Raw genomic sequence first — 25,122 nt, forward strand, 5'->3', positions numbered from 1 at the left:
AGAGGAGGTTTGCCACTGCCTTCCTCTGAGGCTGAGAGCCTGTGAATTGCCCAAGGACACGCAATGGGTTTCATGGCTGAGCTGAGAATCAAACCCCAGTCTCCAAAATTACACTCCAACACTCAAAGCACTACACCACACTGTCACTCATTTTTACCATATATTGTTGTATTATTACAAGTTTCATTTTGAAGCTGGAATTGGCATATTTATAAAATTCCAACTCTGACTCCGTTTAAGATTGCTATTGATTCCAGCTCCATAATACCAACTCCACAGCCCCCTCCCTATTAAATAGACTTTTTGCACTACTAATCCCAGACTCTCCCAAGCAGGCAAACATGAGCTAAGCATATGTGTGTACTTCTCTGTTCCTAGTGTTCCCAAACTCTGGTGAGGATGGTATACACACATTCTAGCTCATGTCAAAATTCAAAATGACCTGAAAAGACTAGAAAACTGGGCCAAAACTAACAAAATGAATTTCAAAAGAGAGAAATGTAAGGTACTGCATTTAGGTAGAAAAAAATGAAATGCATAGATATAATAATAATAATAGGATTTATTTATATACCGCCCAATCACTGGGAATCCGAGCGGTTTACAATAGAGGGGATAACAGACAGTTCCCTGCCCACAGGCTTACAATCTAAAAGACACGACACAAAAGGAGAAGGGAATGGTGAGGGGGGGAGGGAATCAGGTCCAGCATTCTTCTCTCCCTCTGAGGCCTGGACCAAGGCAGATGGACCGGAGGGAGGGCTCTTCTTCTTCAGGCTAGCCCTGGTGGAACTGGGCCAGCCTACTCTCTCCCGCAGAGGCCGAAAGATGACAGTTAGGGAGGGAGGAGCCTCTTTCTTCAGGCTAACCCCTGATGGTACTGGGCCAGCCTTCTCTCTCCCCCAGAGGCCGAAAGATGACAGTTAGGGAGGGAGGATATAGGATGGGGGACACCTGGCTTAACAAGACTATACGTGAAAGGGGCCTAGAAGTCCTAGGACACCACAAGTTGAACATGAGTCAGCTGTGTGATGCGGCAGCTAAAAAGATCCAATATGATTATGGGCTGCATTAATAGAAATATTGTGTCTATTATAGATCTAGTAGATCAAGGGAAGTCATAGTGCCACTTTATTCTGCTTTGGTCAGGCCTCACCTGGAGTAATTCTGTATCCAGTTCTAGGCACCAGAATTCATAAAGGATGTTGAGAAGCTGGATCTTGTCCAAAGGAGGGCAACCAGAATGGTGAAGGCTCTGGAAACCATGAAGCCCTTTGAGGAGAGACTTAGGGACCTGGGGATGTTTAGCCTGGAGGAGAGACGGTTAAGAGGTGATATGATGGCTATATTTAAATATTTGAAGCGGTGTCACACTGAGGAGGGAGCAAGTTTGCAAGCTAGAGGAAAATAGATTCCAGCTCAACATTAGGAGAAACCTCCTGACAGTAAGAGCTGTTTGACGGTGAAATACACTTCCTTGGAGAGTGGTGGAATCTCCTTCTTTGGAGGTCTTTAAACAGAGGCTAGATAGCTATCTGTCAGGAATGCTTTGATTGGGAGTTCCTGCATGGCAGAATGGGGTTGGACTGGATGGCCCTTGTGGTTTCTTTCAACACTATGATTCTATTTCTACGGTTCCAGCACTGTTTATTTTTATTTCCCCTTCCAAGGAGGTTGGAGGGATTGCAGATCCAAGCCAATTAAGTGCATTCCCATCCACACAAGGCAAGAGATGTTTGACTCAGTCCCAAGTTCAGGGATGCTCCTTTCCCTTCAATTGCATCTCTCTGCACAGAACAAAGGCCTTCTTGCACACCTGAGTGGGTTCCTTTGAGAGACGATGGGGACCAAATCACCTCCTGTTTGGCTTGCAAGGAAATAACAAAACCACATTTGACTCTTTGTAGGAAACAGAACAAATTATTTTCTCTTCCTTTACTAGCTAGATCAACAGAAGATTTTCTACAAGGAAAGGATAAAAGGGCTTTTGGAAGAAAGAATTGGTATTTTCAGGAAGATAGCGTGAAGAGTCGAGGTAAATAATGGTGACCTGAGATGAAAAGTCTACTAGGCCTGGATGTAATCATGCAGCGTATTGGTCTCTTATACCTCCTGGAAAGCTTCTGAATTCTGCACCAGGGGAAAAACATGGTTGACAAAAGGAAAAGGCTATCTCTCCTAGCTTCAGTGGCATTACTAAGGTGTTTATCACACGGAGGTTTCTGCAGCTCAGATCCTGGGTGACTCCTGGTTCAGCTATGTGAATTCACATTATAATGTGAATGTTTGATCACACCTGGTTGCCCTTCCGTTGTCCTTCCGAATCGAGGGGGAATCGAATCCAAGGCATGTCACGTGATGCGGATTCACACAAAGCGGAGTGAGTGCAAATTGTATTACCACACCAGTGGGATTCTATGATTCAAATCGGCACCCTTGCGCATGCTCAGTGGGGGTCTGAACGCATTGTGACCTTGTACGTTTCCGGGGTGAAAAGGGGTGCAAGTTCTTGTTCCCTGTTTTGCGTAATTGTGTGATTGCATGAATATTTGCCTTGTGAATATTTCTGTGTCTTCTTCATCCCCCTTTTTTATTTTCCCTTCCATATCAGCAATTTCAACACACACATATATAGATATATAGATAGGTTGATATACATACATATCTGTATATCCACATTCACACACATACACACACATATATATATTCCCAAAAAATGAGTTGCCCTGAAAGTGAAAGCACCACCAAAAGGAAATGGGGGAAACTTGCAGTGCTGCATCATGGGAAATTTGCAACTCGGGGGGTTTGTGGTGGTGTACAAGACCAGAAGCAAAGTTACATTCCACACCAGACCAATTCGGAGTGAAATCAAAGGGAGCTTGAAAGCAAATTCTGTGAATTCATTTTTTTCCGATTTCATCAAAATGAGGAGTCAACTTTGGAATCACCGCGGAAGCGCCACGGAAGGAGCCCCCATAGAAAGGAATTGCGTGTGATAACACATCACGTTGTCACATGAATTCGCATCGTTAGACCCGCAGTCACATTGGATCTGAGCTGCAAAAAACTGCAAAAACCTCCGTGTGATAAGGCTCTAAGAGGCTATTTTTCCTAGCTTCAGTGGCATCACTAGGAGGGCGCAGGGGATGTGGACCGCAGCAGATGACACCCTAAAGGGGGTGACACCACTGCTCCCCAAACACCTGCCTTTGGGCAGGGAACAGACTGTGGCATTTGTCTGTTTCTGTTTAAAATGCTGTAAGAGATGGAATGAGTTGGGTGAGTCTCAGTGAGAAGAGAAAGGAGTATTTTTTTTCATTTCATTGAAAATTGGCTACGAAAACTGTTTAAATTAAGTGAAATGGATAGACTATCTCATAAAATAAAAAATATAGCTATGGCAAAATTTGAAAGAGAATGGCTTCCTATTGTAAACTACTGGGAAGAAGTATGGGGGTCAAGAAGGCGCGACTTAAAGATAGAGTATAATGTTTTGCAACAACAGAAAGGAGCATGAGATACAATTAAGGAGGGACACTCAATAGAAAACAATACAATTAGTGAATCATAGGCCCGTTACGTTGCAGCGCTTCCGCACACCCCAACCCTAGTACGTGCTCAGCATGTACAAAATGGCAGCGGCCGTTCAACACGGCCGCCGCTATGACTACGTCATGACCGCGTTGCCTCCAAACAAGGCAGCGCGGTTGTGACATAGTGGGGCCGCGCGAGGGCGCCTAGTGCACTCTTTCCGTGGCCCCAGAAGGAGCTCCCTTTTGGAGCTCCTTCCAGCTTTGCGTCGCTGGGCACAGCGTTTAGATGGCTGCGCCAGTGACGCAGAGGAGAAAGGGGCCAAGCGGCCCCTTTCTCCTCCTCCCCGCCGCCGTGGGGTGTCTTTGGGGCTTGAAGCCCCAAGGACACCCCTTTCCAGGCCGCGGGGAAGCGGCCTTTTGCCGCTTCCCCACGGCCTGAAAAGCGGCAGATCGGGGCCTCAGAGGCTGCCGTTCTGGCAGCTGAGGCCCCGATACACTGGGGAAAGGAGCACCTACAGGCCGCCTCAAAGGGGCGGTCTGTAACGCGCCTCAGAATCATAAAAGTGGTTGTTTTACATCTTATTTCTTATTTTGAGTTGAGAAAGGTTTTCTCATTAAAGGAAACCAAAATAAAACTATGGTTAAATTAACATGAAAAGCAGAGGGGAACGATAAACGGGCATCATCGGCATAATAAACTAATAATGTGCATTTCTATGCCAATCGTTTGTATTTGTATACTAATAGTAGCTGACAAATAATTGGTAACTTTTGGGTGATAATTTGATTTAAGTTATAGAATTCTTCTTATACGAGTGACGCTGCAAAAGAAAAAATGGAAGGTTTGATTAGTAGAAAAAGGAAGTCTTCACACTGGAACTTAACAAACGGAAGTGATGAAAACCAAAGCAGTGAGAAAAGAGATGTAATGATGGAAAATATATTTGTGTTTTTAATGAAAATTACCATAAAAATATTTTTTAAAAATAAAATTTTAATTTTTTAATTCTTTTTATATTTCCTTTTGAAAATATCGCCTTTTCATCATTTTTTCACTTTAACCATATGAGACTATGCAGATGTAAATCCATTCAGATTGTGCGTATGACATTGTAATTTAAAGGTATAATTTTCTTTGTGTCAATTGTTTATGTCACAGCTATTATCATTCGAGTCTGTGATGTATGGGAATTATGATTTATGAATATTGGTACAAAAACCATGACTAAGGATTACTTATGGCGTGGTAGTGAAGGGGGTCAATGGCAGGGGGTGACACCAATCCTAGTGACTCCATTGCCTAGCTTCCAGGAGTTGCAATACTTGTTTTAAACTGGTCATTGCTTCCCTTTGCTTCTTTTGAAAGGGGATGATGAAGAGAGGGAGAGAGAGAGAGAGAGAGAGAGAATTATGAAATATGAAGACCTACAAAAGGAAGAAGAGCAAGCATGGCATATAGTGGTTTGAGTGTTGAACTATCACTCTGGAGAACAGGGTTCGGTCCCCAGCTCAGCCATGAAACCCACTGGGCAACCTTGGGCAAATCACACTCTCTCATCCTCACAGGATGGCAACGACAAATGCCCTCTGAAGAAACTTGCCAAAAAACAACAAAAACAACAACATGATAGGTTCTCCTTAAAGGTGAAGGTAAAGGTTGTCAAATTGTGTCCCATCATAGGGGCTGTTGCTCATCTCCAAAGAGCCAAAGATCCAGCATTGTCAGAGACTACTCTGTGATCATGTGGCTAGCATGATTGCACAGAACACTGTTTACTTTTCCACTGGGGTGGTACCTATTTATCTACTTGCATTTGCATGCTTTCGAATGGCTAGGTTGGCAGAAACTGGAATTAGCAATGGGAGCTCATCCCATCATGCGGCACCTAGGCTTCAAACTGCCAACCTGTCCATCTTGCAATCAACAGAGTCAACGTCTTAACCACTTGAGCCACCGCCTCCAACAGCGGCCACACGCAAGGGCCACTGGAGCGGCTGCTCCTGAGGCCGGGGCACGAGGCCGCTCCTCCAGCCCTTACTAGCAGCTGGAAGCGGCCGCGCACAAGGGCCGCTGGAGGCGGCTAGGGTTGCCATAACCCTCCTGTCGGCGGGACATTCCTGGTTTTTCACCACTAGGGGGCGTCTCTGCACGGTTTCCTCCTTGACTCAGGTTTGTCCCAGGTTGAGGAGGTTGCCAAACTCAGGAAGAGGGCAGCAGGGGGGAGAGGGCCATTTCCTTTGGCACCGAGGCGAGGATGATGAGGAGGAGGAAGAGGAGGAGGAGGTGCGTGGCCATTTTCAATATTGATTTTGCCCCTGTGTATTTTTCTAACTTTGGCTGCCAGGGCTCAATGCTCTGGAACTCTGGGGTCTGTGAGGCATTTGGCCTTCTCTGTCAGAGAGCTCTGGTGCCACAATAAACTACAATTCCCAGGATTCCATAGCACTGAGCCCTGGCAGTCCAAGCAGTGTGTTTTGGACACAGATATCCTCCTTTTGTGAGTTAATGAATGAATCCAGTCCCTAGCCTTTCTATCTCTCTCACACACTGCAGGAGTAATAACCCACTTTGAGACTGCTTTAACTCAATGCTAGGGAATCCTGGGAATGCTAGTGTTTGGGAGACATTGAGACTTCTCTGTCAGAGATGGCTCTGAGGCCACAATAGACTACAATACCCAGGATTCCCCAGCACTGAGCAGTCTCAAACTGGACCATTTCCTCAGTGTGGATGCACCTGGTGAGGCATTCTGGGCACTGCAGTTCACACTACATTGTGACTCCCTGTCAGAGATAGCTCTGGGGCCACAGTGTACTACAGTTCCCAGCATTCCCCAGCACTAACCCAGGACAGTTAAGTCACTCTCGAACTGAATTATTTCCTCAGTGTGGATGCAGCTTTGGTGAGGAACTCTGGGCATTTCAGTCCAGCATTGTTTTATTTCTGCAGTGTATTTTGGACCAGAGACGAGGTGACCAGGCATCCTCCTCCTTTTCCAGGACATGTCCTCTTCTGTCAAATTTCAAAATGTCCTCCATTTGGATCATGGCTAAGAAGCATGGATTTATAATTACATGGGTGTTTTTAGCTTTTATTTTTGGCCATGTCCTACATTTTTTGCTTGGGTGCCCTACATTTTGGGGTGAGGGCATTGGTCACCTTAGTCAGAGAGCTTTCCAGGGGTTTAACTGCCATTCTGCTGTGGTGCTGGAACAGACCACCATTCCCAGAATTCCATAGCATTCAGCCAAGGCAGTTAAAGTGGTCTCAAACCAGATTATTTCTCCAGTGTAGATGCAGCCCAAGCCTTTTGCCTCTCTTATGCCTGAGATTTCAAAGCCCAGCCTTGGCACCACAACAAACTACAAATCCCAGGATTCCATAGGATGGAGTGATGAGAGTGAAAGCAGTGTGGCAGCAGCCTAAGTGTGCTTAATGCAGTTCTTAACATGGTGCACCTCTTGCCTACAGAGTCTCACAAGACTTTTTTGTTTAACAACTTGTACCCATTAACTCCATTTCATGTCTCCTTTATTTAGTGGGGAGGAATACAGACAAAACAGGTCAAAATTTAATTAATTGATTGATTATTTATTTGGACCCTGTGTATTTTTTCTAATATTTATTTTTCCCAAGTGTATTTTTTGTGTATTTTTTCTGCTTTTAATGCTAACAAGTTTGCCTTCTTTTAACAATGTTAGTGATGATGATGGTGGTGGTGATATTGATATCGGTCAGCTTCAGAGGCCTGCGCCCACTGTTTTTGAAGCCGAGACAGTGTGACTTTCCAAAGTGCCTTTTCTGTGTGTTTTTTCTCCTTTTAATGCTGCTGATGATGATATCAGCAAACCTCTGAGGCATGGACAATGTAAGTCGCTCTGATTTTTACAAACTCATGCGCAGTGAAGAAAAACCAAAGTCCCTTGACCATGTACACACTTCTGAGAAGTATAGTTGGTGCAAGACACCTGAAACCGAGGGCAAATCCACTTTTTGTTTAACCACCTTGACATGTTCGATATGCATAGCCATGTTAACCCATGTTCAGTGTTAAACCCAAAGGGTTTGGTTATGGAATAAGCCTCTGAAATATGCAAGAGGCCATGTTAAGTAAAGCCATGTTCAATGCCCAAATGTGCTGTCGTGTGTTTTGGAATGGGGAGGGGGATGGTTTGGCCAGAAAGGGAAGTACATTTCTGCCATCTGTCTAGGAATAATGCCAAAATGTCCTCCATTTTAATCATGCCTAAGAAACATGCATTTATATTAACATTTTTAAAAAAAGAATCAATTTTTTGTGTGTGTCCTCCATTTTAAAAAAATGTATCCTACATTTGAAAATGTTGTCCTACATTTGTCCTACATTTGTCCCGGTTTGGAGGTCCTGACTTATGGCAACCCTAGAGGCGGTGCATGCACAAACGGCCACAGAAGCAGCCACTTGCAGGAGCAGCCTCTTGCCTGGGGCTGGGGCACGTGGCCACGCACAAGGGCTGCTGGAGCAGCCGTGCGCAAGGGCCGCTGGAGGCGGCGCTTGCACATAGCAGCCGCTCCAGCAGCCCTTGTGCGCAGCTGCTCCTGGAGGCGGAGGCTCAACCCGGGTCAAATTAGAAACCAGGACAGGACCTCCCCGACCAGTTAAAAACTGTGAATGTCCCGTCCCCAGGCGTGACATGGCAACCCTACATCAAAGCCAATCCAACAAATGGCCATCCAGCCTCTGTTTAAAAAAAAAAGACCACAGATGATTTTCATAACTTTAAAGTAGAAGATGAAATTGTTTTGGGTTTTCCATGTTGCCTGTTGCATCTGAGGAAGTAAGTTCAAGTCTATGAAAGCTCATGCTTCTCTTTTCCAGTTAACCTCAAAGATGCTATAAAATTCTTTTGAATCCTTCAAAAAGCTTCAGACTAAAACCCGGAGTGGTTTAACACCCTGGATACCTCCTTAAGAGTTCAAACTAAAACCTGGAATGGGTTCCCTTCCTCCTACTGACATAGAATGCACACTGGAGAAACATAGCGTGGGCAGACTCTTCCATTGGTCTGGGCAAATGAACAGGAGGCGTTTCTCACCAGCTTCAGTCTGCCCTCGCTTCTCACAGAAAAACAGAAGCTGCACACAGCAGATGCAACAATTTCTTTGTGGGTGTTTGTGCGAGGGCGAGTAGCAAAGAAAGCCTAGTATGGAGGAGGAGGAAAAACACAGACGTTGCACATATGTGCATGCACAGACACACACAGGCGCATAGCACTCCATCCGTACTCCAGAGCCACTTCTTTTGCATTTGTTGGTTTGTTGTTGTTTCCCACCTTGATCCATGGGGAGAGGCAGGTAAGAAATAATAATGAAAATAACATCATCAACAACCACAAACCATCTTCCCCAGCAGTGGCATCACCCAACTTGTGAGGGGTGGGACGTCCGGATCATGCACAAAGTGAACTGTGTGTGCAGTCCCGTGGTGGGCCAGATGGAAGGCCTTGTGATGGGGGCGGGGGGGGGGGAGACTGACCAGGTTACACCCCCTTTTCTGGGTGTCACCTGGTGCAGACTCCACCCCCTAAACCCCTATTGACACTACTGCTCTCCAGGTCTCTCAACAAGGGTAGGCAACTACAGCAACATCACAGTAGCCCTCTTGCTGGCCTAAAGAAGTACAACCAGAAGACATTCCTAACACCAATGCATCTGAGGAAGTAGACTGAAGCCTATAAAAGCTCATGCTGCCAACTTCTTTATTTCAGTTTAGTCTCAAAGGTGCTACAAGATCTCTCTAGCTACCAGTTTCCAAGTTTCAGGTCGGCTTAACGTTCTTTTAATCTCAGATATGAATTCCATGTTGTAAAAATAGTAAGATATCCAATCAATCAATTCAGGTAGAAATTAATTAATTAATTAATGATGCTGTCTGAACTTAAAACAGTATTAAAGATGTATCTCTTCCAGCAGACCTATCCAGTCAATTTTAAGCTATGGATTTTAAATGGGTATATTTTTAAATGCTATGAAATGATTTCAGTGTGTAATGGTCAACTTGATCACATGGTTATGTGTTTTAACGTATGTGTTTAAATGGTTTCATGTATTCAGAACTATGTTGTACCTCACCTTGAGCCTTGGGAAGAGCTGGGTAAGAAATTAAAAATATATATTAGTATTATGTAATTAATTAATTGATGGATGGGAAGATCAATAAATGGATTTGAGTTGTTTAGGAGTGTTTAAATCCAATCAGAGTGACATTCTGGGGCATTTTTTTCCTGAAAAAATGGGGGCATGGCACTTCTGGAGAGGTTATGGGTTCTAAAAAGAAGGGTTAAGGACCACATGGGTCTCATTTTCCTCGCGCCAGCTGCATCTGCACTGAAGAAATAATGCGATTTGACACCACTTTACCTGCCATGGTTCAATCCTATGGAATTCTGGGGATTGTAATTTTTGGCAACACCAGAGCTCTGCCAACCTAACCATGTCTAAGGTTTCTGGCCATATCTACAAAGAAAATGAAGTGAGTTTTTTGCAAGTTTTCTCTTGCTCTCAGGGAATGACAGTATGCAAAGGGATCTTCTAGCACCTTTGAAACTAAGGCTGCATCCTCACTGCAGAAGTAATCTGGTTTGGCGCCACTTTGGGCCAAAACAGACGGCCCTGAAGCGGCGGCTTGATGCCACCCCTTTGAACGCCGGATCGGGGATGTGGAAACTGCCTGCCATGGCCCTGATCTGGCTATTTGCTGGCTCAAAAAAAGCAGCAGAAAGCTGCTCCCTTTTGAGCCGGTCAAAATCCAATTGTTCCATTGCAGAAACAGCTTTTTGGCACTCCTGCGGCATGTGGTGTATAAATACTGCACCACCAGAGCACCGCAATGCTGCCCAACATGTGTTTGGGTGGGTGGTGTGATGCTGGCTTGGGGCTTGCGTCATCTAAATGCCATGCCCCACACTGCCCTGAAGCCAGTGTATTGTGCTATTCTGTTGTGCCCTTTTGACTATAATTCCCAGAGCAGAGCTCTGGTACTGCAACTACAATTTCCAGAATTCCATCACCTGGAGCCATGGCAATTAAAGTGGTGTCAAACCAGATTATTTCTGCAATGCAGATGCAGCCAAGGTGCTACAGTAAGCCTAAATATCAGCAGCTGAATTGAATATACTTTACTCCTGCTTGGCCTTCCCACACCAGGGCACAAATCTATGCTGAGATCCTCCATAGGGGAGACAGAGTGTAACTTTACTCTCACAGAGCTATTGAGTAGTGGTACTGTGCAATCTGGTTAGTGAACTGTGCATTGTGTAAATGAATGCATAATCAAATGTGCATCTCTGTGTGCAATGAGTAGTGTGCACCCATGGGCATTATGTGTCCCATGCAATGCCAGGTACATAGGCATTCATACATAATGCCATGTTCATTCGTGCTCAGTGGCACTGCACACACAACTCTGTTTCCACAACCTTGAACTGAAAACAACTGTTCCATGTTGGACAAAAATGTCCAGTTGTTTCTTTAGGGGAAGTTACAGATGTGTATGTCACCAAGAGGATTCCAGCTCTAGGCACAGTGAGAGTTGTTGGCTAAGAGTAGTCCCGCAGCATCCAAAAGGCCCCTCGAATCCAGGGTCACCTCTTTCTCTCTCTTTTGTCCTATCCTCTCCACTTGATCCATCTGTCTGTGGCTTAGCGTTGCACAGTTGTTGCTGTTGTTGTATACCTTAAGTTGACTTCCATTTGTAGCAAATGGGTAACAGTTTTTTGGCCTGATTCATTCAGGGGAGCCCCTCTGAGGCTGAGAGTGTGTGACTTACCCAAAGCCACACAGAACTTCAGAGCCTGGTCTCCCAGACTCCTAGTCCAACACTGAAATCACTACACCACACTGGCTCTTAAGATTTCTTCAAAAGGGGTTTGTTATGGTCTTCCTCTGAGGCTGAGAGAGTATAACTTGTCCAACAATCACCCAGAAGATGTTCACGGCTGAACAGGATTTGAACCCTGTCTCCCTAAGTACCAGGTGGCATTTGCACTGCAGAATTGGTGCAGTTTGACTGCTTTAACTGCCATGGCTCAATGAAATTCTGCAATTTGTAGTTTTGCAAGATATTTAACCTTCTGTGTCAGATTTCTCTAGTGGCCCACCAAACTACAAATCCCAGAATTCCATAGCATGGAACATGGAAGTTAAAGTGGTGTCAAACTGTTTCATTTCTGCAGTGTGGCAGAAGTCCCAGTCCAGGGATTCAGACCACTTCCAGGCTGCTCCACCAGTCCCCTGAGAACTCCATGGCTCCTCCAAATTCTCACAGGGTCACCCCCACCAAGATATCCAATTCTTTTCCTGCCTGGCTATTCCCAGGCTGCTCACGTAGCAATTCAGGCACCACTGAATTTCCTTTAAGCTCAGTGAAGATTTTGTTTGTTTGTTTGTTTGTTTGTTTGATTTTTATTCTTGAAAAGAAGAATCTCTTTTCCCAAAAGAGCAAAGGAAGCTTCAGCAAACATGCAAGGAGCAAAGGAGGCAAAGGAGGCAAAGGAGGGGGAACTGACCTCAGGTCTGACCCATTAATTATTATCTTTGTGTTTATACTGCAGTTAAAGGCAACCTGCTGGATAGCCATGTCTCAAGTCTCTTCTCCCTAGCAAGCAAGAGCAACTATTCCTCTGTGGCTAACCTTAGGAAAAATGATCAGGAGGGCTGCTGACCTCCTGAGCCATGCGCTTCATAAAGCACCACGCATCTGCATCAGACAAGCCAAAATCAAGAAGGCCACTTTAGCTCTTAGGACTGCCTCAGCAGTTTCTCCCTTCTGATCTTACCATAGAGGGTCTGTCCTGTTCCCAAAACAGCGGCCTGCAAACTTGGTGGGGTCTTCTGAACTGGAGCCAGAGTGACCAGATGTCCTAACCGCAAAGGAGGACATGGCACCATAAAACATAGGCCATTTCAAGAAAAATGTAGGGCATTACAAAATAAAAACTAAGAACACTAGAATAAATATACATCAGGTCCTTGCTATCCACAGGATTTGTTTCCAGGACATCCCATCAATTCTAAAATCTGTAGATGCTCAATTTCCATTAAAGACAATGGCAGAGTAAAATGGTGTCCCTTATATAAAATGGCAAAATCAAGGTTCGCTATTTGAATTTTTTTGGAATATTTTCAAGTCATGGATGCTTGAATCTCTGGATAACGAATCCATGGATATGGAGGGCTGACTGTAAATCCATTTCATATAGTTTACTGACAGCTTTATGACAGACAGACCCCCTTCCCCACTGTAGGCTTGCCATGCGTGGATTTAAGCATCCATGGATGGCAAGTCCCATTGCTGCTAATGGCTGTGCATTCATGCAGCTGCAGCAGAGTGGCTGCCTGCTGCCATTGAAAACCACAGGACTTGAGGTCCCACTTTTTTTCATCCATGTGTCTTTGTGTGTGTTCAGAGCAGAACCCTTGTGGATAAGAAGGGTCCACTGTAAAGGCTTTATCCGCCCCACAGAAATACAGTGGGTCCTCCACATTTGCTGGGGTTAGGGGCATAAGACTCCCGTGAAAGTGAAAAAAATGCAAATAAAAAACCACTAATCTTTTACCTGAGAAAGCACTTCTCTAGGCATTTGTAGGTCCCCCAGTGCAAATCTATGGTGACTATCTGCCACAAGTTGCCCACAGAATTGCACTGTAACTGCATCTGGACTGCAGAAATACAGTGGTCCCTCCACATTTGCTGGGGTTAGGGGCGAAGGACCCCTGTGAAAGTGGGAAAACCACAAATAAAAAGCACTACTGCTTTTACCTGAGACAACACATCTTTAGGAATCTCTAGGTCCTCAGATGCAACTCTATGGTCAGCATCTGCCAGATGTTATCCATAGAATTGTGCTGGAGGACCTACAAATGTCTAAAGAAGTATTCTCTCTAGGAATATCTAGGTCCCCCAGAGTAAAACTGTACTTTACTAGCAACCAACACCTTGACTGAATCTACGTTTAAATTATTATTTTCATTTGTAGTGTTCACACATTTGCTCTCTCATCCTTCCTGCTTCTTCCTTAACCCAAATTATACACTTTCACCTCGCCTTTCTCCTTGGTGCCTCTGATCTGCTCCAACAACCTAGATTGTCTTTTCCTTTGCACACCTCCATAATAAAACACACACACAAATAAACAACAACACCACATGGTGAGCGACCATCTTCTCACCTCTTCTTCTCTCCCCAAATGCTGGGATCATGCAGCTCAACAGTTTTTCTGTAGTCACCAGGGTGTATTGTTTTGGTCATGGTTATTGTTTGGTGAAAACTAACAAACTCTTTGCATCAATAATAAATAATCCGTTGGGCTACCTTCTTTCTTGTCTAGTGAGGCACTGGATGGCACAACAACTGGTTTTATGTTTACAGGACCTTTTGGAATTTTTGGATATTTTGTGAAAAGGTAGGACATGTCCAGGAAAAGGAGGACCTCTGGTCACCATCCCTGGAACGGGCAGAAATTCCTGACCTTGCTGTCTATTTGGTGGGCCACCTCATATCTGGGATTGTCCCTGTTGGGCTTCTACAGCAAATGTTTGTGACGACTGGGTTCCAGATGTGCACAAGGAGAGTGTAGGGTTGGCAAAGAGGATTATAGAGGAGGATCTAGCATTGCCTCAGCTGAGCAGTGACAGTGGCATGATCTTGCAGAGCCAGAGCAGCTCCGCTAACATTGTAGACAAAAGTGTGGCAGAAGGAGATGCCAGGAGAGAGAAGGTTTTGCTGGATGCTGCCATGGCCAACCACAATGCCTGTCTCCTGCCCTTGCCTTTTGGGGGCATTGCCTCGGCTGGACAGACTGAAATCTTAGACAAGAGTCTGGAAGATGTATTGACCAAGATAGATGAATTTGTGGACATGCTAGACATGATTCAACATGATTCCTCTCTCAAGTAGTAGATGAAAACATGCCACAAATTCATGCAAAGGCTGCAGAAATGAGGCAGCCAGATTGACAAATTGGAGGTCTTTGTTGGAATGGTTGGAATAATGTCACTGGGATGGAGGAACAGATCACCAAAGGAGAACTGGATCTTGGAACTTTTCCAAATACTTAAAAAAAAGTTCCACACACAATCTATGTGCCCTTCTTTTCTTAACAAATCATCTTCCTCGAGGCAGAATCAAACCGCATATCAACCTCCTGATCTCTTCAAGACTAAAGACTACATTCCTTGTCTTGGTGAAGCACAATATATGTGATTTAACTGACAATGACATTCTCCAAATGATAGTATTGTAAGTGAATGAGAGCTACGCTGGTCTTCAGGTTGTTGATCTTTGAAAACGTTTTTGGTTTTTTAAAAAGACTCAGTTTGATACCAAAACAGACACACATCAGAACATTGTTGTTGTTGTTGTTGTGCACCTTCAGGTCATTTCTGAATTATGGCAGCCCTAAGGATAAGTCTTTTAGATTGTAAGCCTGAGGGCAGGGAACCGTCTGTTTAAAAAGATTGTATGTACAGCGCTGTGTAAATTTACAGCGCTTTATAAATAAAGGTTAATCATCATCATCATCATCATCATCATCATGGGATTTTCTTGGCAAGTTTCTTTAGAGGGGATTTGCTTTAGAGGGGATGCTTTGATTGTGATTTCCTGCATGGCAGGAGTTTAGACTGGATGGCCCTTGTGGTCTCTTCCAACTCTATGATTCTACCATTGCCCTTCTCTGAGGCTGAGAGTATGAGACTCACCCAAGCTCACCCAGTGGGTTTACATGGCGGAGCCAAGATTTGAACCATGGGCTCCAGTGTCCTAGTCCAACGTTCAAACAACTACTCCATGCTGGCTCTCTATCAGAACTTTATAAGATCAGCATTATTGGTGGCAAATGGATGCAGTAGCAGAGAAGAGCATCACCAACCTTTAATGGACAAGTATTATGTGATTACCATATTATGAAAAGCAAAAAGGAGGTACATTTTCCAATGGATGACTTCAAACCACTGATCGCTATGATGAGCCCTGGTTTAAATATCCAGCAAGCTCCAGGCAGCTGTAAGAGCAGCCACCAACTCTTCACTTTAGTCAGCCCAACAGTCAAGACAGACCTTCCTTGCAACCAGCCACCTTCCCAGTGATAAAGGCAGAGTGCCTGTCTTCTCTCCATTGTTGTCTTCACAATAGACCTTCCTCTCAGAACAGAAGGGGATGGCAGTCCCAGCAATGACCCCAACCCAGTTGGAAGCCACTGAGTCAGTCAGTAAACCCCACAGGAATGAGGTTGGATGCTTTGGAGACTTCCCTTGCCATAATGCCAGCATCCTCCTTTTCCAGAATATGTTCTACATTTCAACCTGTTCAGGTGGAATTCTAAAAGGTCATCCATTCAGGGTTACTAAGTATCCTCCTTTTCCTGGACATGTCCTACATTTCAGCCTTCTGCCCAGGAGGAATTCCAACAGGTCCTTCATTCTGAGCATGGCTAAGAGGTTCATGGCTGGCTAATGGGACAGAAGCCCCTCTAGGGCAAGACGACTGGAAGATGGATTGCCAATATATATATAGTACAGAAGCAAACAAAGGAAACTGAATTGTGCAAGTGTGACCTGTCTCCTAATATATAGGAGAGAAGTTGAAGCAAGATGCTCACAATAAGGTTTGCTCCCCCCCCCCCACTTCCCAGTCTGTTTCCAGATAGCTATATATCTTGGAGCTCTGGGGCTAAAACATCCACCATCTAAACACTGCTAAACACCAAGTAACCCTTTCAGTGTCACCAGGCAGCTGCTCACATTTGGCTGTGATGCTGATAAGGATTCTGGAATCCATTTGCGTCTTGGCAAGGGTCCACAGAAAGAGCCGTAGATAGGCAAAATCGCTTTTAAAAATAAAACCCTTGAAGTGTATGTTTGCAGGAGGTGGAGAGACCCAGAATAGTCCCATATAACTCAGTGGGGTGGAATATTTACTGACTGCAAAGGGAGAACTGTGAGTCAGATGGAAAGGGGAATGGAGTGGAACAGCTGGGAACAGAGGAGGAAACATCATGGATAGAAACACAAAGAGTAGAAACAACCATGCCATTGTCTGGGATGTTACATCCTGAGTCAGGGAAATTTATTTTCAAGTAACCCCAGGGCCAGAACGGAGAGCTGACCAGGGAAATCAATGGACGAATTAAAGGTTTTAATATGATACTGATAGCCCTGCTGTAGAGCATAGTCCATACACACATGCACAAATACCTGGATCTTCCACTCATCTTTTCTTCCTCCAGAAGGTAATGAAAAGGCCCCAATCATTCTGTACATCATTTGGACAACTCACTGTGAGAATTATGTGAGACCTTTTAATTTGACCTGTGAGGCACACCCCTAGACACTAGGCTCCGATTTTAGCTGCTGCATCACACTGTTGACTCATATCCTGGGGTAGCCATGTTGGCCATGTAGCAAAGTACAGTAACTAAAATGGACCCTTGCTATGCACTGGGGGTTGGTTCCATGACCCCCCCCCCTCCATGGATACCAAGATACGTGGATGCACAAGTCCCATTAAGTATAATGGCATAGTAAAATGGTATCCCTTACATAAAATAGGAAAATCAACATTTACTTTATGGAATTCATATCTTTTTTGGAATATTTTCAAGGCGTGGATGCTTGAATCCATGGATGCTGAGGGCTGGCTGTACTTTGTACAAAACTGATTCATGTTCAGTTTGTGGTCTACTAGGAATCCTAGATCCCTTTTACATGTACTACCTTCAGGCCAGGTGTCCCCCATCCTATTTCTGTGCATTTCATTTTCCTCTCGCCCTGAGTGGAGGGCCTTACATTTCTCCCTGTTGAAATTTATTTTGTTAGTTTTGGCCCAGCTTTCTAATCTATTAAGGTCATTTTGAATTTTTATTCTCTCCTCTGGAATATTAGCTATTCTTCCTACTTGGTTTACAAATTTGATAACTATGCCCCCAATTCTTTCATCCAAGTCATTGATAAAGATGTTGAATAGCCCTGGCCCCAGGACAGAGCCCTGTGGGACCCCACTGGTCACTTCTCTCCAGGATGAAAAGGAGCCATTGTTGTCAACCAATTCCAAATCCATGTAACAGTTGGCTTGTCTAGCCCACATTTTATTAACTTTTTTGCAAGCATATTATGGGGGGACCTTGTCAAAGACCTTACTGAAATCAAGATATGCTACATCCACAGCATTCCCTTCATCTACCAAGCTTGTAACTCTATCAAAAATAGAGACAGATTAGTCTGGTATGACTTGTTTTTGAGAAACCCATGTTGACTTTTATTAATCCCAGCATTTCTTTCTAAGTGCTTATAGACTGTTTCATGATCTGCTCTAGAATCCTTCCTGGTATTGATGCCAGACTGTCCGATTACAATTCCACCTAACAGTCACATTGTCTAGCCCATATTTCACTAGCTTGTTTGCAAGAGTATCGTGGGGGAACCTTTTCAAAGCAACACATTTGGTTATGCTTTTGGCATCTTGGTCCAGTTGTGCATTGCTTCCTTCAGCACAAGGGTGAATTAATTAATTAATCAATCACTGCATCCCTGTGCTTGCGGAGATTTATGTGACACAACCCTGCTGCCAGATCTCAGCCCAGCTGTATTTATGTCCTGCAGAGATACATCACTCCTCCTATGACTACCCAGCTATCTAGCTCAGGGCCTGTCCCACAGATGACACACCTGCAAACCAAGCCTGGTGGCACAGAATGGATGGGAGATCTTTCTGGCCAACAACAGCACCGGGTTGCATCAGCCTCCTGGATCCAGTCTCAGAGCTCCATGGTTACAAAGTGCTTTCTTCTCCCCCTGCAGCCCACACTTCTCCCTGCCATGGTCTGTCCTGGCTGCCTGTGTAACTGCTCTGCTTAGAGAACATGATCAATCCCACCACTTAACCTTCTCTGGGAACAACTCAATAACACATCCTGAAGTCTCCTGCTGGAAGGAATGGCCCCAACAGCTTTGATAAGTTCTCTTCCAATTTGTATCGATCCAAGAGACCAGTGAATTGAAGCTGCTGCCTTACTTTTCTTTCCACAGCAGCTGTCTTGGGGAAACTTTTAGTTGTAGAGGAGCAGAATTGACGCTTCACATCCTACCTCCCCTGACAGCACAATTCTCTCCCTGTTCCCTGGAGCCTCAGCTTGTATTTACACCCAGAGAGTAACCACTGTATAATGTGCATTTTGGTTGGCTCAATAAAGGTATCACTGTGGATTTTTGATAATACTGTACTTTGTTTTATGATGAACACAGCTAGCTCTGGATATGTTTTCTGGATGTAAAAATACCACATTTTAGCCACCACAGGGGAATCCTAAAGAGAGAGGCAATGGACTGGGACTTTAAACAAAGGTGAAACAATGTTTTTTCTTTCAAATTGGCACTGCATTGCCTTAAAGGTTTTCCTGATGCAAAAGCACGGAGGCTCTCTCAGAAATTAGTGTTCTCTTCCTAACAAAGGGCCTTGTAGCCTTACAAAGGATTCGAGACAAACCAGATCTCGAAGGCAGCAGTTTTTTGTCTTGTAAATGCAATTTAAAGTTTATTTCCCAGAATGAACCTCCCAGTATCCACATGGCCAGAAGAAGGAAGAGGAGGGTCCCACTTGCATGAATACCCTTCCAGCCCATTTGAACTGAGGACACCAAGCACAGCATCTGGACCAAATGCAGGACTACCATTGACATCATCATTCCCTCTCTCCCTCTTTTCTTTCTTTCTTTCTTTCCCCTGTATCATTTTAACACCTTTGCCTGGTGAAGAAGAAGCAAGTGGAGCTTCAAAAGCTTGCAGTTGTGTAATATGCATTTTGGTTGGCCCAATCAAGATATCAGTGTTTTGTGGATTTTTAGATGATAGTGTATGTTTCCTCCCATGTCACACAACCAAAGGCAGCTGGTACCTTCCATGTCAGTGGAGTGGTGATTCTACTCTGGGTTTTAGCCTAAAGTTTGAACCATCCAAGGGGCTGAACCCTACGCCCCCAAATAGATTCAACTTCTCAGATAGCTCCGATAAAGTTTAGATAAAACCTAAAATAGATTCACTGTACCCATTGAAACAGAAACTGACATGCATACAACCATGGAGTGGAGAGTTCTGAGAAAGGATGATCAATGAAACCATAAAGGGGATGGGGAGACAGCACAAGAAATTAGACAGATTCACCTAACCTAGGATTCACCTACACTGTAGAAATAATGCAGTTTGATGCCACTTTAAAAGTGTTGTAGTTCCATAATAATGTTTATTTATAATACCACTTCTATGGCTCAGTGCTATGGAATTCTAGGATTTGTAGTTCGGAGGGAGCACAAGAGTGGTGACAAAACTATAAATCCCAGAATTCCATAGCATGGGGGCATGGCAGCTAAAGCAGTGTTAAACTGCATGAATTCTGCAGTGTGGCAGCTGCCGCAAAGGTATGGATCCGTAACTGCTCCATATGAAAGGAGGCTACATATCTATGACCATGGCACCTTAAACTCAAGGGAGCTCCCTGGAATGACAGAGAACTGTGTAAAATACTGTTAGTTGTTTGAGCATTGTACAATGACTCTCGAGACCAGGTTTCGAATCCTGCTGGGTAACCCTGGGCAAGTCACACTCTCTGAGCCTCAGAGGATGGCAATGGCAAACCTATTCTGAAGACATTTGCCAAGAAAACCCTGCAATTGGGTTACAGCCTTTAAGTCACCATTAAGTCCGAAACAACTTGAATGTACACAACAGGTGCTGAAATATTGTTCACTGTGCAAAGGCATGTGTATGTAGTGTGCCTTCAAGTCATTTCCAATTTATGCCAACCCTAAGGCAAACCTATCATAGGGTTTTCTCAGCAGGATTTATTCAGAGGATGTTTGCCAACGCCTTCCCCTGAGGCTGAGAGTTTGTGACTTGTCCAAGGTCACCCAGTGGGTTTCATGGCCAAGCTGGGAATTGAACCCTGGTCTCCAGAGTCATAGTTCAATTCTTAAATCACTAAACCACGCTGGGATTTGCACAAAGGTACCATAGCTGAATTTTGAGCACAAAATGTCCTGAATTAGGAATAGTCTTTGAAAACCTTTCGCAGTTTTGAAAGTTTTTGTTTTGTAGCAAGAAGAAAGTTGCTAAAATTACCTATTGCTTCTCTCCTTCAAGGAGAACATTAGTAAGAATTGCACCCCTAATGCAATCCTTTGTTCCACTCAGCCAAATGAATCTGGAGCTCCCCAGCATACCTTATGGGGCTGTCAGGCTAATTCTGTTATCAGAACAAGAGAAACAGCAGCAGCCCTGCTTGGCCCTGAAAGCTGTTGGCTGGCAGAGAGGGGAGAAAGAAAAGCCTCCCTCATTCCGGGAAGGAGGCTCAATAAACCTTCCGATCAGCTCATCTGCCAGGCGCAGGCAGGCTTCTCTGTCCTTCCTCCACGGCCGACAACAGCAAAGATCAGCATCTTGGGCTCTTTTGGCAGGAAAGAGAAAAGGCCCATCGATGTAAACAGGCACGAGAAGAAAGGGGGTGAAGAGGGAATGGAAAGAATGCAACCAAAACAGCAAAGGGACCCCAGCGAGGGAACCGAAATGTGGGCAAATGAGTCTGTAATGCAGGGTTAGAGAGCCATCAGAATCTGCAATCATGCTCTCTCTCATTGCACAGTGCGCTCCCTGAGGAAATTGCCTCCGACTGCTAACTCATTCCAGCTCATGGGCCAAGCAAAGTAAAATAAATAGACGGACATTATGCTGGGAGAGTTTTGCAAAGGGGCTGAAAGGGGCAATGGGTGTTCAAACTGCACATAGCCATGTGCAATCCACAAATCCACACCCCAGCAGGCTCTCCAAATTTATCCTGACAGCTGGGCATGAGAGGACCCTTCCTCAGTTTCTCTTACCTCATGTTCCTCCTTGCTTCAGTTGCTGCAAACTGAGTTCAAAAGTGGTGCAAAAGGGGTTGGCACTCAGCTCAGCAGAGAGGTGAGGTGGGGATGGAGTCTTCCCAGGAGGTTCAGGCACAAGCAAACTGCTTCAGCCTCACCTAGCTTGCCTGTCCATTCTTCCTGATTAATAACCTTGTGCCATCTTGACCCATTCTGATGTTTCTCAGCCACATGTCCCCTGGTTTTCATCTGCGAAATGTTGGAGGGTATGGAAGTCCCTTCTAGCTTTACAGCTGCGTCTACGCTGCAGAATTAATACAGCTTGAAACTGCTTTAGCTGCCATGGGTTCCATGCTATGGAATCCTGGGATGTGTACAATGGTTCCTCCATGTTCACTGGGGTTAGGGTTGAAGGACCCCAATGAATGTGGAAAAACCACAAATTAAAAAACACTATTATTTTTAGCTAAGAGAACACCTCTCTAGGAATCTCCAGATCCCTCAGTGCAACTCTGTGGACAACATCTGCCAGATTATCACACCCGAGCTTACTGTGGTTAAAACACTGGTAAAAGACCCCAGAAGCACAAAGATGTGATAGTTGATCACACTTCTGAAGCATCATTCTCCTCTCCTGTCATCAAAGCATTTGCGGAGCAGCCATTTCTTCCCATTGTTAAAAAAAATGGCTGCTTCACAAATTCTTTGAGGATGGGAAATGGCAGGGGGTGCCTCAATGATGCATCAGAAGCGTGACTTTCTATCACACCTTTGCACTTCAGGATCATTTTGCTGGCATTTAACCCATGGTAAGCTTTTCTTGTGATAAACCCCATAGAGCAGGGGTAGGCAATCTGCGGTCCGCGGGCCGGATGCGGCCCGGCAAGGCCTTGGGACCGGCCCCAGCCCGGTCCTGCCACTGATTGCCGCCGGAGCCTTTGGCCTCTCACATGAGGGCATGGGGCCTTTGGCCTATCAGGAAGAGGTGGGCATGGGGGGGCAAGTGTTAGGCAAGGAGGGCAAGCGGCGGGCAAGGGGGGCAATTGTTTATAGAAGCCTCTGAAACATGCATTTATATTAACATTTTTAAAAAAATCAGCAAATTTGAAATTTTTGTCCTACATTTGTCCCAGTTTATTTATTTATTTATTTATTTATTTATTTATTTATTTTAATTATTTATTTTTTGGCTTCGGCCCCCCAGTTGTCTGAGGGACAGCAAGCCGGCCCCCGGCTCAAAAAGGTTGCCTACCCCTGCCATAGAGTCATGTTAGAGGATCAACAAATGCCTAGAGAAGAGTTTTTCTCTAGGAACATCTAGGTTCTCCAGCACAACTCTCCAGTCAACTTCCAGCAGAATTACACTTCCGGACCTATAAATTCCTAGAGAGAACATATTAATCAAAACTGCAAATAATCAAATCAGCAAAAGCCAAAGCCACAAATGTACTTACTTGTGGCATCAGAGCTCTCTGAGAGAGGAGACTAAACATCTCAAAACACTACAGATCCCAGAATCCCACAGTATGGAGCCATGGCACTTAAAGTGGTCTCCAACTGCATTAAATCTGCAGCGTAGATGCAGCCTCAGATGTTTCACCACTTCTAAAAATAAAAACAGTAACAAAAGGGATGCCAGAAACCTAACTGGTTGTCCGGGCATCTACTCAGAGCTGTCAACCAGAATTTGCCCACCCAAAGAGATGGCCCCTGACGATGGATCTGTCCTTGGATCATCTCCTCCAGCCTTTCCATCCATATTGGATGTGTGTCTGGGACACCTGTGAGGGACAAGCTGTGCAAGAGAGCACACAAGGGACGAGAAACCTTGGAACTGATACAAAGCCAGCCAGACAGAGGACTGGCAGAGGAAAACAGGTGGGAACAATAGAACATATTCCAAACCTGCTAAAAAAAATCAGCGAGGCCAGCCATAGTCTGAGACGCAGTCCAAAAAACTGGTCTTTCTTGCTAGATTATTGAGAAGCAGACAGGAGCCCTCTGCACGGCTCCTTAGCAAGCTGGTGCATTCTCAAAGATACTGAACTGTGCTTGCAAACGCTTGGCTTCCTTGCATCCAGACGGTGATTTGACAGAGCCAAGCCAAGCTTTAGAGACTGCTAGGAAAGGCATGCAAGCTGTTCAGAGTGTTGGGGGCTAACCAACTGCCTTGTTTAGCTGCCAGACCAAAGTCTGTCCTGGGCATTCAGACTTCTGAGAGTTAATTTGGATGGTTTGATTTACAGTACAGTACTCAGTTTCCTTTCCAAGGTTCACCTGCCCAGCTGGGTCTGCAGATGACTTTGAGGATGGGTGATGAAAAATTTTTCAAGCTGAATTGTAATTTCAAAAGGGTATCCAGGACTGCATTCCAATAGCAGGCAAGACCTGAGGGCATGAGCAAGAAGGACCAAAGCAAAGTGAGCCAGGCCAGATGGAGTCCCTCCCAGGTCAGAGATCATCCCACGGTTATCTCCATATCAGCAACACCTCTATCTGCAAAGCATAGCTCAGTTTGCTGCAACAACTTTCCTTCCTACAAAGGTTCGGTTTTGCAAAAGATTATTTAAAGTTTCAGTACGGTCAGACCCCCCCATCTCCCACCCCCATCCATGGAGGATAGGTTCTTGGACTAACAATGGAAACACAAAACTGCAGATAATACCAAACTCTATTGAAATGAATGACTTCCTGAGGAAACTGATCATTGAGTTGCACTGGAGAACCTAGAGATTCATAGGGAGAACACCTCTCCAGGCAGTTCTAGATCTCCCAGCGTATCTCTATGGTCAACTTCCCACAGAAACCTACCACAGAATTGTGCTGCAGGACCTAGAAAATGCATAGAGATAACTTTTTTCTTCCAGATGTGCATAAGTGAAAGCACAGGTACCACTTCTGTGAATATAGGGGGTCCTACTGTACTTGCACTTCTGGACCTAGAAATTCCTAGAGAGAACATATTAATCAAAACTGCAAATAATCAAATCAGCAAAAGTCAAAGCCACAAATGTGGAGGGCCAACTGTACTTACTTGTGGCATCAGAGCTCTCTCAAAGAGGAGGCTAAATATCTCACTACAGATCCCAGAATCCCACAGTATGGAGGCATGGCACTTAAAGCGGTCTCCAACTGCATTAAATCTGCAGCATAGAATCATAGAATCATAGAATCATAGAGTTGGAAGAGACCACTAGGGCCATCCAGTCCAACCCCCTGCCATGCAGGAAATCCAATTCAAAGCATCCCTGACAGATGGCCATCCAGCCTCTGTTTAAATGCAGCCTCAGATGTTTCACCACTTCTAAAAATAAAAACAGGAACAACAGGAACTTCCTAGTGCATTGCACATGCATGTGCATTGAATGTGACTCCAAACTGCAAATTTTGCATGTATGGAGATTGTGTCTGCACATGCATGTGCCTTTGGCTGTGCATTCTGCTGCGTATTTGGCATCTTGATTCAGTTGTGCAACACTGCTCTTTCCCACAAGGATTCAATAACTTCACACCTGTACATTTATACTATGCACCCCTGAACTAGGCTCTAACCCTAGAACCCCACCAGTTCCACATTCTCCTTGAATCTTTTTGCTTGTACAGTTATTCCTGCTGATAGGTGTTTCTTCTTGACTGTTAACCTCAAGAGTAAGGTTTCTGTTGCAAAATTCTCAGTCCACTAAATCCACTTTCAGTTGTT

At 44.7% G+C, this 25,122-nt stretch overlaps 1 protein-coding gene and 1 pseudogene across 6 annotated transcripts in view; one reads left to right on the forward strand and one right to left on the reverse strand.

The window, feature by feature from the left end:
- CNTFR (ciliary neurotrophic factor receptor) overlaps nucleotides 1-25,122 on the reverse strand; it is a 558,243-nt gene that overhangs the window by 500,461 nt on the left and 32,660 nt on the right. The gene's annotated exons all lie outside the window — the stretch shown is intronic.
- Nucleotides 12,034-14,776, forward strand: LOC149324287 (biogenesis of lysosome-related organelles complex 1 subunit 4-like; annotated as a pseudogene).

The sequence above is a fragment of the Sceloporus occidentalis genome, unplaced genomic scaffold, assembly GCF_023333645.1.
Source record: "Sceloporus occidentalis isolate IW3139 unplaced genomic scaffold, rSceOcc1.0.p SCAF_1, whole genome shotgun sequence".
Taxonomy (NCBI): Eukaryota; Metazoa; Chordata; class Lepidosauria; order Squamata; family Phrynosomatidae; genus Sceloporus; species Sceloporus occidentalis.